Source organism: Cupressus sempervirens, chromosome 6, assembly GCF_028749045.1.
Source record: "Cupressus sempervirens isolate cs-2001-9-10 chromosome 6, ASM2874904v1, whole genome shotgun sequence".
Taxonomy (NCBI): Eukaryota; Viridiplantae; Streptophyta; class Pinopsida; order Cupressales; family Cupressaceae; genus Cupressus; species Cupressus sempervirens.
This window is the reverse complement of record NC_143123.1, coordinates 481,452,120-481,467,702: the sequence shown is the minus strand read 5'-3', so window position 1 is coordinate 481,467,702 and position 15,583 is coordinate 481,452,120. Positions and strand designations below refer to the sequence as shown.

Sequence of the window (15,583 nt, the reverse complement as noted above, 5' to 3'; positions counted from 1 at the left end):
ACAACAACAAATGTCATTGGGGCTGGTAATTTGGCTCAAGAGATGCACAAGCCTATTGACACCACATAACTTTTAGTTCATATAGCATTCAGTTGTCTTCTTTAACAAAATCCAAAGAGAATACAAACAAACTAATGAGCTGTGTCCATCTCAATTGAATAGCAAGTACTATAATGAGTATTAGGAAACAGACCTTGCGAATAGCATCCAGTTCATAAAGTATTAGGAAAGTGACCTTGATGATTAGTTTAACATAGATTGGTGAATAGAAAATTCATAATAAAAATCTGATTTTTTTCTACACTTGTTCAAACCATATAATGAAATGACAAAAAATGAATTGTATATGAGTCACTCCAAATCCTTAGCTTTTAATACGCTTCATAGATGAGATTGCATTATATGGTTTGAACAAGATGTGGAAAAAAATGAAATGACATAGATATAAGCATTCTCACACCATGAGTGAAGCAACAATTGCATAAAGCTTTATTGCAAAAAAATTGTCAATATTATTTACATTGTACATACTTGTTTATATAATGCTTCAATTCCTAAACTAAGAAACTATAGCTAGTGTTCTAACCATGCATAAAAATAAAATTACAGTGCAGATGTATGAAATTATATGCATAACTACTCCTATACTAGTTTATAACTACTATGGAAGGACAACACTGCAATCACAATACCAAATCCAACTCCATAACTTAATCCCAATCCCACTACCCACCATCGACTCTCCATTATATCTTTGCTGCTACCAACTGTAGTCTTATTCCATTCTGCTTGATGCTCTCTGCAACCTGAACCACAACCCAGTGTCATATTTTCAAGGGGAAACCCATGAACGTTGGGGTTTCCTAAAAAGGAGGAAGCCTCAAATGTTGCGAATTGTTTTTCCTATGGTATTAATCCTGAAAACATGTTGTTTGAAAGATTCAATACTTTGAGGAAGGTTAGATTTGAAAATTTGAAAGGAATTTTTCCTGACAACTTATTTTCTGAAAGATCTAGAGACTCTAAACAAGCCATGTTTGCCAAGGATTTAGGAATTGAACCACATAGCTGATTATTTGAGAAGTTGAGAGAAATTAAACCTTGGAGGACTTCCAATGCTGGAGGAATATTGCCTGAGAGGTTGTTATATGAGAGATCCATGAACTTGTCTGCATAGATTATCTTCTCGTATGTTTGAACCCTTCCTTTTATCCAAATTGTTACTTCATCCTCAAACTTTGATTCATAAGGAGAGTCCAGATTTAAATCAGTGAAATAAGAGAAGGTAAGTCATTCATCAATAATTTGAGATTGATTGACCATAGCATATAGATTACTTAGATCTTGAGGGATACGATAAACAATTACTCAATAAATCTAGAATTTGGAGATTCTGCAACCTCATAAGTTGGGATGGAATTTTACCTTCAAAATTATTAGAGGTTAAGCTCAAAATTTTCAAATCTTTTAGCTTTTCAATCCAAACAGGAATTTTACCTTCAAATTTATTATTTCCCAAATCAAATATTTTGAGACTTGTGCAATTTGAAAGGGACAGAGGAATATTACCTTGAAACCTATTACCATTGAGATTTAGTGCATGAAGAGCTATGAGATTTCCCAACTCCTCTGGAATATCCCCTTCCAAATCATTGTGAGCCAATTTTAAAACCACTAATTGAGAACATGACCTTATAGTTATAGGGATATTTCCCGTCAACTTGTTATGTGACAAGTACAAAATGCCCACTCTATCTGAATTTGTGCAAGTAGAACTTGGAATTTCTCGAGAGAGGTTATTTCCTGACAATGATAGAAAGATCAATGCCCAAATATCTAATGGAGGTCTAATGTTTGGAATCGAGCCATTAAACATATTATCTGACAGATCTAATAGGAATGAAACAAAATCCAAAGTAGGAAGTGTGCCATACAATCTATTCCCTTGCAAATCCACCACAGAAAATCGATGGGATATCTGCCAGGGTAGAGAACCTTCCAGATTGTTATCTAAAAGAATTAGCATATCGAGATTAGGAAGATCCCACAACCATGAAGGAATATTTCCCATAATTTTGGTACTTGAAAGATCTAGTTCCTTCAATTGATATTTTTGGGACAAAAATGCATGGAAAGCACCTTCTATATTGCAAGACCTCAATGCCAAGTACTCCAAATGGTCAAATTGTGGAATCCAACTTGCAGATATAGTAATAGATAACTGATTTTCAAAAAGGTCCAATCCTCATAAGCGAGTTAAATTTTTGAGCATCTAAAATGAAATATTGCCTCTTAATATGTTAGAAGCAAGCACCAACACTTTTAAACTGGCCATCTTCAAAAGAGAATCTGGAATTGTTCCTGACAGTTGGTTATTGCCTAGATGCAGCTCACTTAATGTTGAAAGCTCACATAGAGAGGGTGGAATCTAGCCAGTCAGATGATTATGGTTGAGTAACAATACTCTTAAACTTTCCAGCTTTGAATTGGAGTTTAGGATTCTTCCTAATAGTTGGTTGTTACTGAGGTCTAGATGTGCAAGGGATAAAAGGCTATCAAAAGAGGATGGCATAGTTCCCTCCAAATTATTACGTGAAAAATCCATGGTCTCAAGTTTTGAATAGTTTGCAATAGAGTGGGGAAACTCTCCACTTAAATTGCAGCCAGAAAGAGATAGAGCAACAAGTGAGTTGGAATGGCCTAAAATGAAAGAAAGGTTTCCCTTCAAGTCATTATTACCACTAAGGTCAAGAATTCTTAATTTTGAACGGGGCATGAAATTGGAAGGGATGGAGCCATTTAGATTACTATAGCTGAGATCAAGTGAAACTAACGAAGACACATTCTCAATCCAAGAGGGTAGTTCAAATGGGAATGAATTCCATGATAAATGTAGATGGGACAAAGAGGTCAAATTTGATAGATCTGGAATATTACCTGACAGCCCACAACTAGATAGTTGAATCTGGATGAGATTGTGAAGACTGCTGAGGGCCTCACCCCAACACTTCGAGCCCATTGTCAAGTTCACTTCATTCATTCCCAAGAATTCAAGGCTTCTCAGACCTCTGGCCCATATATCAAACTTACTAACCTTAAATTCCCAATTATATGAAAGATCCAGATGACGCAAGCTTGACATATCTCCCAACACTAGAGGGACCTCACCGCCAAATCCAACATTTGACAAGCTAAGAAATGAAAGCCTCTACAATTTTGAGAGCTGTGGAGGAATAGAAATACCTTGAAAGTAATTCCAGCTGAAATCCAAGTGCTGCAAGTGTTGTAGATCAAATGGCGATGGATGAATTTCACCACTCAACTGATTGCTTAGATCAAGGGTAATCACATGCGATGTATGATAATCGCAGCCAACGCCCTCCCACTCGCAACAATTCAATCCATGCCAAGAGGATAACTGACCCGAGGAAAGATAAAGGCCACCCTTGAAATCTAACAGAGAACTTCTCTCATCTTCGATACATGCTATTGAAGTTGACATATTAAGTTATGGAGTTGGATTTGGTATTGTGATTGCAGTGTTGTGCTTCCACATTTCTGAAAATTATAGTGCAAATGTATGAAATTATATGCATAACTACTCCTATACTAGTTTATAACTCCTATATTGTAATTGTTTAACTCCATCGCCCAAGAGGATGCCAAACAAGATTAAGTTTTACTAGAGATGTCAAAAAATTACATTCAGAAAATCCTAATTTATAGAAATAACTGCAGCAAGTAAAGCACATTTGAAAGATTAAAAATAGACAACTTATGTATATAAATCCCAGAATCATTATGATTCAAAATATTACTTGACTTATAATTAATAATTATGGAAGGTTTTGTTTTCACTGCAGTCAAAATCCATTAATAGAATGCGTGAAGGTAAGGTAGGGATATACCAAACTCACACTGTAATGTGGTTCCACATTTATAAGACACAACAAAAATTGGTTCCACATTTATATGACACTTTTGAAATATTAAAAATATATAAGAATTTCACCATAGTTTTTAACTCTCAAAATATTAAAGAAATGATATTCTATGATGCCATTGTTTTTCCTAAATGCTAGACAAACTACATTAGAGATGTATAGTATTTCATATACTACTACTCAAGAATTCTAATCATTTCAAATTGTAATAGAATAATTACTATATATTAAATGTACATTTATCTCACATGGCCTTTACCTTATTGTTCACTTGTTATAATGCTTATTTATGGATCATGTACAAATGTGTTATGAGTTTTGGAAGATATTACCTTATCTCATAGACATCCTTGGTATCAAGACTAGCTTAGTTGTATATATGCAAAGCATATTTTCAACATTTCCATTTAAAAGGATACTTCTACATTTTCCATTATCTCCTCAGTAAAACACAAAACACTAATTCTGAGCCATAAGTTTCCATCAATAAAATACAAATGTATTGATAAGACACAAATCAATGCAAAAGCAAAGAAGAAAAGTTTGGTGAGATAAGGCCACATAATAGAAGGAAAGAAGTATAGGAGAAAATTGTTAAATAGGTACACTAAATTGCTCGTGGAGAACATTAAAATAAAGTCAATGAATTGAACTTCTATGATGCCCCCAATCCAGCCAGTCAATGCACCACTACAAGTGATAAATGTGACATTTTTAATTACCCTTACAAATACCCATAACTAGTTGAAAAAGCTAAGATTTGTGCATCTCAAATGCAACTAGAAATTTTTTGCTAACACTATTTGGTAACCCTGTGAATAACATGCAATTAGCGAAAGCACCAAACTTCCATTAAGTTTCAAGAAGATTCTATTTAATGTAGAAGAAAATAAATCTCAAACCAGTCAGCATATTAGTTTCCTGATTTCCACCAGTTCTGGACGGTCTATAAGCAAATGAGAGGGAAATTCCCTTAGTGATGTAACATAAACAATTATTGTTCTTGGCTCTTAGTTGAAGAGGTTTCAGTACAAGGCTCGCACTCCCATACCAAGTAACAAAGATGATTGGTGTTCTTCACTACCAATTAAGAATATCCCAATCTAAGGTTTGTGCTCTCATATCAAGTAACAAAAAAAATTATGGTTCTTGGTTCTTATCAAAGAGGTTTTTCAAGCTAGGTCGCAGGCTTCCATACCAAGTAGCAAAAATAATTATTTTCCTTGGCACTCAACTAAAAAGGTTTTAGTTTAAGGCTCTTGCTCCCATACAGACTAGAACAAAAACAATTATTGCTCTTAGCTTACAATTGAAGAAGCTCTAATCTAAGACTCATGCTCTCATATCAAAAAATAAAAAATTATTATTATTCTTGATTATTTGTCCAAGAAATATTAATCTATAACTCATACTCTTACATCCAATAACAAAAATATATCATTCTCAACTGTCAATCCAAAAAGTTTCACTCTAAGAATTCTACTTCCATATCAAATAACAAATATAATTACTATGTTGCTCCCAATATAAAAAGTTCCAATCTAAAGCTCATGATCCTATATAAAATATTATTAAACAAGCTAAGATTTCTTCAATCCATAATAACTTCTCCAAATATAGAATATTATTCATCAGTTTTACCAATAACCGAAGTAATGGGTAGACAAAAGGTCACAAGCTATAGATTCAAACCATTGGAGTGTCTAAAAGAAATTGCATTGTACAATTGACGTAAAACGTGAGCCAAATTATTGCATGAAGCTTAAAATAGTGAAATAGTTGAAGTCAATGAAGTCAATCATAACATAGGTTCAGAAAATCTAAATGTTTTTGGTAGAACTTTCTCAGCACACTGAATTAAGATCTGAATTGTCAGTTTTTCAGCTCCCCAAAAGTAGGATGCCACAGCAAAAAAAGCCTTGTCAGGGCAGCATAAATGAATATCTCACCAAGCCACTTTCCACATGAAATCAAAGATTATCTTGGTTAATTTCTTCGTTCAATTCAATGGGCTCAATATAACTTCAATCTCTTTTCATAAGTACTGTTGTTTTCAGCTATTATATGGTACATAGTATTACAGTTGTTTGAAAGTTTTTGTAATGCACATTCAAAGCCCTTCTAACGGATAGTTTGATGGACCAAAAGTTCCACAAGATGAATACAACATGTGGTTGCAGAAGATTGGGATGCATTAAGTAGTCAGTACTGAAAAAGTAGCACAAGATTAATACATGGAGTGCTCAAACCACTAATTTTGGAGAAAATGCCGCCAACATGGAGTCCCCAAGCGCATTCTTATGAAACCCCTTATAGTGTGGTTGAATTGACACCACATAGCAGAGAAGGGAACACTTTCTACTATTGAATATAGGAGGATAATAAATCATGTAAATCATGTACCAACTAACAATACATAAACAAGGGCTTGAATGCAGAAAAAGGCACGATCCAAGGCTTGATCATGCATGAGGAGTTGAGTTCTTGGAAGAAGGGATGAAGCCATTCATGGTGAATCTGTGTGGAGTCTGGACAAGATAGAGGGCGACAAAACTAGACTGTGGGAGTTACCACCAAAATTTTATATATTACAACCCTACACAATGCCATGGTAAAGAAAACCATATAGTGCTAAACTCTTACCTATTACAATGGTCCACACAATGCTGAGTCCTCTCTTCCAGAACCCACCCTTGAAAATCTATGCCCTCCTGTGAGCGAAATGCTAGAAGTGAAGGAGTTGAAGTGGTGGGTCAATGGAGGTCGACCACCAGCACATCAAGAAGCAACCCTCGTGCCAAATGAAATGTGTTATATTTTTGCCCTTTTTTTTTGTTTTATGCTGTGTGTGTGTGTCGCAATTGCGACAGAAATAATTTGTCGCAATTGCATCTAACCTGGGCATGTTATTAAAAAATTAAAAAAAAAATTCTTTATAACTCGACCAACCAACCCATTTAAAATACTTGGTCGCAATTTTTGGTCACAATTTAGGGTAAAATGCACTAGTGTATTATTTATTTATATAGACAATGAAGTGAACTAATAACTATGGAAAATATTAGTTGTGTTCCAATGACTTTCTCCTTCCTTTCTATAACAATTTATCTATATGTGTGTAGTATGTATTTTTTAAGTTATATTTATCATGGAAACCCTTTAAGGTGATCTAGGACTAGCCAATTGGAAAACACAATTCTATAAGAGTGAAGTAGTAATAATTTTATGTGAAATTATCTTAGTCTTGGTACTATCAAATATGACACTCTTACCCTTGATGAGATAGTCATCTTACTTTTCATTGTTGAATTTTAATTGATGTTTAACAATAAGGTAAGAAAATTCATAATTAATAAAATATTTTATAGAATATTTTATTTTTATTAGTAAAGGAAAAGAAAAACACAATCAAGAACATTTTTATGATGAATATTATATTTCCAAGTAGGTGTGAATATTTGTTTTAAGTAGTACTTAGTGAACATAAAAAAGGTGTTCAAAATATAAAATAGAACCACATAATTATTAGTCCCTACCTTATATAAGACAAGGAACTAATGTTTTTGTTTACCTCCTTCTATTTCTTTTTTCAGTAAGTATTCATTATATTTCTAGTAAAGTTTTAGATCTTTTATATTTTTAAAATCATTTGTCAAAACAAAAATCCCTTTTTCTAATTGGTGAATGACTATTTTCCTGGCCATAAATCCTATTTTTTCTAATCGAAAATGTAGGAAAAAATCCAAAAGATAAAGTTGTAGTTAATGCTCTTGTCAGGCTTTGTTACCAATTGTTACAGATGGATAAATGTGTTCGATGGGGTCCTTGCTTTATGTGGTAGATGACATCTCATGCCTTGTCATTGAGCTGCCTATTATTCCTTGTTAATCCACTGCCTATTATTCCTTTGTTTCATGAGTATGAAATATCAATGGAAAGTGAAATATTTTTAAATATATGGTGTCTTTTCTTTTTGTAAACATGCTTGCCCCTAAGTTTACTTTATAAACTTGCATGACATACAATAACATAGATTCTTTATTTATTTATTTTCTATTTTTTTAATAATAAAAATAATAATATATCATTTTTTATATAATCTAGAATTTAAAATTAAAGAAAAATAATTTAATTTAAACATTAACTTCACATCTATTATATTTAAATTATATTCTTATGTAATTAGAAAGAACATAATTGCTGATTTGGAAAATAATATTACTTTTAAAAAATAATTTATTTTCATTTTCATTATTAAAGTTTTCCTATAATTAAGTAATTTAAGTTTTTTTTATCAATTAAGATTTAAAAATAAAAAAATAATTTTAAATTGTAATAAAAATATGATAAATATATTTAACTTTGATGCCATTGATTATGATCACTTTGATACGAAAAAATTAATTTTCTTTATGAATTTCATAACTTGACATTTTTTATTTTGGAAAAATAATAATTTCAATGTGATTTTAATTTTTGATGTGAATTTTCATGTAAAACATTGAATTCCGCTATACACATAATTCAAACAAGTATATAATATTTGTTAAAAAAACTATTCATCCATTACATCATACATGATTCCAACAAAGAATGATCCAAAATTGAAGATAGTTGCTTATACAAATTGCACTTTTACACAACAAAAGAAGAAAGATATCCCTACATCACTTGCAACAACTATGATAAACTCGTGTCATGTCATTGTCGTCTTGAGATCTTCCATTACTGGGCTTCCACATAAATATTCCAAGATGATTTCCTATGACCCCAAAAGGTAGGGATTCAAGCTCGCAAAGAGCTTTTATTTCATTATATTTGATTTAAGGAAATTAATGGCTAGAGAATGTCCATATACAAGAATACTTGAACTTGATAGATTATAAAAAAATAATTTTAATATGTAAAATATGTTAGATCAATCACTTGAATGAATTGTGTACTATGAAAGTGATCATATAAATATAATTTCTGAATAAGGCTCATACTTTTCAAAACATACAAATTATATAAAATTTAAATCTCAATGTTTTATCAAGTAGAATGTTATATTATATGCATTTATTGTTCAAAAATATTCTTTATGAGTGTTCAAGGCCATTCTTAAGGTACCAATAAAGTGCAAGCCTATGTAAGTCAAAGTTTATTAGATATGACTATGAAACACCAATAATAAATCATCAAAGATAGTAGTAGAAAAACTCTTTGAATAAACTCCAATATCCTTAGATAAATCCACTAACCTATGATTGTTTGAAGGATTAAATAACATAAAGACTTTAACGATGCGATAGGTATTTCTAAACTAAGTAATTTGTGATGGCATTTTGCATGCTTCCATTACCTACTCTCAACTTTTTATTTTTTCCCAAAGATTTATATCTCAATTTAGCTATGTAATTCATATGCATAGAATACTAATGCATGTAAACCTTAATGATTCTCCACTTAATATTTTCCTTTCTTCCTCTCCTTTAGCATTGAGTATTCATCATCTTCAATTCTTGATTCGAGTATTCACTTTTATTAAGTCATAAAATATTGGACTTTTAGTATTTTACCTATTCATTTCTCTAATGTAATTCCCATCTCCATTTTTCCTTGTGGAAAAAATACTTGCAATATTTTTCTTAAAACCTTGTTAGAAAAGTATAAGTTATGTAGTTGCACCAATCTCTTAACCTTGAAATCCTTTAACCTTATTTCTCTTGCTATTTTTTCTTTGAGCATTAGACAGTCTTGATTGATGATCTCTAACCCTTTTATCTTGAGTCATAGTCTTTCAAATTTAAATATATTTTCCTACACCAAAAATTACATATATATATATATATATATATATATATATATATATATATATATATGTCTCTATATGTGTGTGATTATTAATATACATACAATTCATGAATATTAAATAAATAAAATTTAATTTTTAACTTAAATTATAACTATATAGAAAATTTAACTATAATGATAAAGCAAGTGAAAGAATATAAGACAATAATGTACATAGAGAAGTTTGACCTTATTGGACGGTATATTATAAATGTGGTTGCTACACAGAAGAAGGGAAATTAAACAAGGGAGGAAGTAAAGAAGTTTTTATTTGGTAAAGAAAAAAACTAAAGAAGGAAAAAATTCAAAAATTAAAGATAAATCAATTGCTAATGATATATTATAAGCTAACACAATCTCCAATCTAAAGAGATGTTATAATAAGATAAACTTTATGAATACAAAGTCTCCTTCCATATTTCAAAATAAAAGAAAAGTTGTAAAGAATTTCTAAGATAAATAAATTCTTAATTAAGAAAAAGCAAGATTGTATGAAGTTAGTGATATATATTGTTAAGTGACTTCAATGTTTGATTGTCAAATAGACTAAAATTCCACAATTAAAAGAAAATTCAAATAGTAGAGAATAGATTAGAAAACAGGATAATCGCTAGCTAGGCAAAATTAATAAATAGACTCCCATTCTATCATAGGAGATGATTGGCATTACAACTACCAATTCCATTTATTCTTGAAGTTTATTAATATTTGTCAAACAATATCCTTTTGTTCGTATATTGCAATCGTGAGATTCCAGAAGACCAAATGTCTTTGAGGCACACTGTCAAACAGTCCGTACGTCTCTTCCATGATTCCATGTTTTACATACATGTGTAGCACAACAGTTGCAACAACAACATTTGACAAAATTCTTCTCTTCGATGTTTTTACCAATATTCATACCCTATTCTGAACTCCCATTCGACAACAGCTGGAAGGACTCTGGAATTTTTTTAGCATCATCATTTACAGCTTCCATATGGATTTTTCTTGAAAGTTTCGGAAGCCCTTTTAATTTTTCTTGTTGCCCGCATACCCTGCAATCTGAATATTCTGTGAACACAGATTTCTTTGGGGGATCTTCCATCTCGAGCAGTTCACAGATCCATGCTTCTACATTTTGTATAATTCTATGAGAGAAGTAGTAGCGATTACATCTGACAAAATTCCCATGGTAGCATGTTCCAAATTTGATGGATGTTGGCAAAGATTTGTAGGGTTCATTTGCTGTTGCACCAAAAGTCATGACTGTTAGTGAACATGGAACACCACATAATTAACCCCCTGTGGGCAAGGAAACACGTCACATCACCCAACAATCTCCCCCTCGACGCGTATACCAAGTGCTTACGCGGGTCGGGAAGGCACCAGGGAGATTTACTAAGCTCTGATACCAATTGTAGGGCACATTTGCCATTGCACCAAAAACCATGACTGTTAGTGAACATGGAACACCACATAATTAACCACCTGTAGGCAGGGAAGCACATCGCATCACCCAACAAGATTGAGGAGTCCAAATTGTTTCCTATAAATCCAAACTTCTCGAAAGATTCTAAATCCTTTTCGACAAATCCTCTTCCTACGTATCTTGCGAGCAGAGCGTTCCATGTGAAGACATTCCTGTCAAGCTGTTCACATCCTCTTCTACATTTTGCAAACATGTCTACCTAAGAACGGTTCTCTGCAGCAGGGAGTTCTTTCTCCTCTACAAGGCGTGCTTTCTCAAAAGAAGGAAGTAGAGATGAGAGCTAGTGAGGAAGAGCGATATCTGACAAACTTATGTACTGCAGAGTGGTAACTTAACCCATGCGCGGGTGAGCGGGAATGAAAGGCAAGTTTAAAATTTAAATTTGTGCGCATTCACCAAATGCCTTCCATTAACGGTGAACTGAAGGTTGGGATGAGTCACGGCTGGGGCCACGCCAGCCAATGAAACAGTCAACGCTTCGAGTGTGCTGGTTAAGCCCAGCCACTTAATTTCTTTTAATAGAACCCATCTAATTTGAAATGACTACCGACCAAAAAAATATGAGTCTTTAGTCCCCAAACTGAGATTCCCAGTGTACCTGAAGAATGCGAGTTAGTGGGCTCCCTCTTGGACTTGCGATACGAAATGTTGACTTTCCAGCCAGAAGGGCCAGTGTCCCAGTGGACACAGCTGCTAAGCAGAAGCCAAAACCAGCATCCCAGCCCTTGTTGTTCATCACCCACACAACTACACTCACTCCTATTGTTGACCCCACAACGAGGCTCAAGAATAGCATGTTCAACTAGCTCGATATTTTTCTTTTCTCTTTCTCATCAAATTGCTCTGCTCCTAGCAGCGGCAACGCCCCTCTCACATCTCCACTTCCAACAGCCACCAAATATAACCCCACAAATGACATCACCTCTAGTTTCGCCCCACTTACTTTTTCACACACAGAAGACCTATCGAATGGATTGCAAGGAGGAGGCTTCAAACTCTCACAGTGCGCTTGTATTAACAACACAGCGTATCCCTACACATCAATCAAACCCATTATTAATCAACAGTTAAAAAGATCAAACCAAAACTACTGTCATGAATACTTCCAAACTAAGCCAATTATGAAGTAAAAGAACGCTTATAATGAATTCAATACAAGCAGCAAAGAAGTTGGTTTGGAATCTGTTAAGGTAGGAGTCAGAAATGAATCCCCCAACCAAGGCCAAAAGCAAAGTAGTCCCAACGAAATTAGTGAGAGTGGTGGCAGCGTCAGAGAGGGCCATGTGCATTATCCCATTGAAATATGTCACAAGTTTATATTAATGGCCAGAAAAGCCAAGAGCTCAAATATCTGCATCACTGTAAATTATTTATATAAAAAAAAAAAGTTCAGTAAACATTATTAAAATAAAACCTTCACAAGTTGAATCAAATGCAAATGAAAACAGTCTGCAGAATTGTTGGGAAGGAGATATTAACAAACCATAGACAAAGAAGGCCGCGTGAATTCCACCATGGCGATCCTTGCGAGCAGGTTTTCCTCTCCAGTCCACAAAACCGTCTAATTCATTCGACTTATTCTGCAAATACATAGATCGCATTAGTATGAAAAATCCTGTATAATTACACAAGAGCTTACAACACAATAAAAAATAAACTTCCTTATTAAGAAAGTTTTAAATTTGAATTACTGAAATTTAATAAATATTCACAAGCTTACGTCCCACATAGATTGAAATTTACCATTTTTGTATTCAGAAGATACAATAAGTCTATTCACTGCGGACAGCTTTATTCCTTCTTAAGCAAAACACCAAAGATTTTGAGAAACTCAGCGTTGTTTCGAGGCTTTATAGGGAAAAAAAGGATCTCTGAGTCGATTGATTGGGTGTAAACAGTGGCTTCAATACACGATGAGGTGGGGTCTTAGATTAGCTGCTGCGTTGACTTTGACTAGTACATTGATGACCACACAGACATCCCGTTTGTGTAAGGGCTTTCAATTTGCATGCGACAAAATACAATCGAGATGGTGTTTCACCCATATTACATGTTATTTTAACTTAATAATATTAAATCTACATTTCATCACATTGTGACATTGCTCGCTCTTATGTGCATTTTTTTGTGTCAAATTTATAAGAATAATAAATAGAACTTAATAATATATCTATTGCTTCGATCTTAAATTAAATATAATTGAATTTATATAATGAAAGAGTTTATTTTAAAAGTATATATAGATTTTGTTTTACAATTGTTTTATAGAAGTTATTTATTTTGTTTTTTATAGGTACTAGGTCGAAGTTTAGGTTATTTATTATTTTTTTATTATTATTTATTTAGATTAATTGTAATTATATGTTAAATTCGAGTATATTTGAATTCAAAATATTCTTTATGAGAGGCCCACAATATATCATTGTGTTGCAGGCTCTTGTCTATTTATATTGTTTATTTGATGATAGAGTACAAATCAGAAAATTTTAATAATATATTTATCAATAATTATGATGGTAAAATATTGATATATTATATGATGCACCTAAACTTAGGTTGTTTATCTTCTTTTTTTTTTTTAAGAAATGATATATTAGAATTTGAATTGCTATAACAATTTAAAATAAGCCTAAACATTTCAAATTGACAAATCATAAATTTTTAAACTATTATTCCAATTCTTCTAGAATTCTCTAAATCAATTTTTATTTTTTTGATAATTATCACATCTTCATTTACATATTATAATTTATTAAATAATTAGTTCCTACCTTTTAAAGGCAAGGAACTAATGTTTTCATTTGCCCAACCCTATTTGTTTTTCCTTCAGACGGGGGCAACATTCTCAAAAGTTTTTGCATTTTGATTAAAAAAATCTGAATTTAAACTAGAAATTCGAAATTTATGATTGGCAATGGCATTTTAGCTAGGGTTTTTGTAGTTTTTGGAAAAAATAATATTGAAGATAAATAACAAGCTATTCGACTTTAATTTGCATTTATGGCATGTCAGGAAGTATGTAGCTAGGAAAAAAGATGGAGTAAACGTATTTTGTAGGAAGCAGCCAACATTGTGGGGAGATAAACTTGGGCATTGTGGTTCAGTTTTCAGATTACGTGACAGTTGAAGCGAAAGACATATGGTATGTATTGTGTTTCCTACTCTGTTATGTTAGAATCTGAAAAGATTAACAACACAGAAAACTAGTGCAAAGAGTAAATATCTAAACTATGAATGCAAATGATACAAAATCAAAATAGCATCATAGAGTTAGTCTCCAAATGAGTAATGCAAATGCTGGAAGCAAAATAGCATTACGAGGATACAAAAACAAGAGATTCAAATACAAGCCAGGTAGCATGCTTATATAGGCTAGGAAGAGGGAGGAGGTGGCAACACCAACCAATAAGGAGCAACCATCTATCGGACTAAAGATAGCAAAGTATTTTCCCAAGATAGCTAATGGATGCTCACATGTAGGAAGGTGACACCTCACAACCATTCACCTAATAAGACATGCTTTATTAACCTAAGCGAGATTATTAAAAGTGTAGGAAAAACTTAGCAAAATAGGAAAAATAAAAAACTACACTAACACACCCCCATAAGCGAAGCTTAGGTGGATGCTAACCTAGCAAAGCTATGAAAGCAGGAAAATGGGTCCCGACAACAAGGCCTGATCGGGTACCCAATACAAGAAAAAGAACTAGATGAAGGAAACTAAGCCTCCAATCTAGGAAATGTCCCAAAGAGAGGAACAAAAAAGGAGCATGAAGCATCTCTGAAGCATGAAGCTGCAAACACTGTCAGAAGAAACTACTAGAACCCCCATTGAAATAGTGCATGACCAGGTAGAGAAGACAAAGTCTGAAGAGCTAATCAATTGAAGAGGTGACCTCCAAAGGTAGGAATGAATGAGTGTCTATATAGTAGATGAACCATCTCACCGAAATGCATAGGTGCCTAGCCACTACATCCGCCTAGTACATAGGAACAAAAACTGAATACGTAGATCACTCAACCGAACCAAAGAAGTAATAGAGCCAACAAGTGAACCCCCCCCCAATGCTGAATAGGGAGAGGGGTGACAGGAACACTGAAATGCAATGCCAAAAATATCTGCAAGAAGAAGAATCAGGAACACCAACAGTGCAATAGAAGTACAAGCACAGGATAAAGGGCGGTGTCACCGACACACTGCATGGGCTAATGTCGTGGAAGAAAAATTCACTTGACAAAGGTGGACGAGTACAAAATGGCAAAACATCATGACCCCCCATGGCACTTTATAACTGAGTGCGAGTACAAACAAACACAAGGTGTACAAGATCCT

At 33.2% G+C, this 15,583-nt stretch overlaps 2 pseudogenes; both read right to left on the bottom strand.

The window, feature by feature from the left end:
• The window catches only part of LOC149553133 (protein NRT1/ PTR FAMILY 4.5-like), a 54,752-nt pseudogene that overhangs the window by 24,991 nt on the left and 14,178 nt on the right, over positions 1 to 15,583 (bottom strand).
• LOC149553134 (receptor-like protein EIX2) lies at positions 643 to 3,502 on the bottom strand (annotated as a pseudogene).